The sequence below is a fragment of the Condylura cristata genome, unplaced genomic scaffold (assembly GCF_000260355.1).
Source record: "Condylura cristata isolate star-nosed mole 26May11 unplaced genomic scaffold, ConCri1.0 scaffold00050, whole genome shotgun sequence".
Lineage (NCBI taxonomy): Eukaryota > Metazoa > Chordata > Mammalia > Eulipotyphla > Talpidae > Condylura > Condylura cristata.
Genome location: NW_004567151.1, coordinates 1,438,068 through 1,438,845, shown reverse-complemented (window position 1 = coordinate 1,438,845; position 778 = coordinate 1,438,068). Strand labels below are relative to the sequence as shown.

The 778-nt window shown below is 68.1% G+C and overlaps 1 protein-coding gene across 1 annotated transcript in view; it reads right to left on the bottom strand.

The window, feature by feature from the left end:
* Window positions 1–778, bottom strand: part of TMEM206 (transmembrane protein 206) — a 134,988-nt gene that overhangs the window by 120,851 nt on the left and 13,359 nt on the right. The gene's annotated exons all lie outside the window — the stretch shown is intronic.

The window sequence follows — 778 nt, the reverse complement described above, 5'->3', positions numbered from 1 at the left end:
GCCTATGGGTCCTCCCCGGGGCCAGGGATCCTCCCTTAGGGCCTGAGGATCCTCCTTAAGGGCCTGTGGATCCTCCCTGGGGCCTAAGGATCCTCCCCAAGGGGCTGTAGATCCTCCCTGAGGTCTGTGGATCCTCCCTGGGGCCTGTGGACCCTCCCCAAGGGATTGTGGATCCTCCCATGGGCCTATGGGTCCTCCCCGGGGCCTGAGGTCTGTGGATTCTCCCTGGGGACCGAGGATCCTCCCCAAGGGGCTGTGGATCCTCCCTGAGGTCTGTGAGTTCTCCCTGGGGACCGAGGATCCTCCCCAAGGGGCTATGGATCCTCCCTGAGGTCTGTGGGTTCTCCCTGGGGCCCAAGGATCCTCCCCAAGGGACTGTGGATCCTCCAGGGTCCTAGCCGGGCCTAAGGGTCCTCTCCGGGGCCTGTGGACCCTAAGGCTTGTAGATCCACCTCAGAAGGGCTGTGGATCAGCCTCAAGGGACTGTGGATCCTCCCATGGGCCGATGGGTCCTCCCCGGGGCCTGTGGATCCTCCCCAAGGGGCTGTGGATCCTCCCCAGGGCCTGCGGGTCCTCCCCAAGGGGCTGCGGGTCCTCCCCGGGGCCTGCGGGTCCTCCCCAAGGGGCTGTGGATCCTCCCCAAGGGGCTGCGGGTCCTCCCCAAGGGGCTGTGGGTCCTCCCCAAGGGGCTGCGGGTCCTCCCCAAGGGGCTGCAGGCCCTCCCCGGGGCCTGCGGGTCCTCCCCAAGGGGCTGTGGATCCTCCCCAGGGCCTGCGGG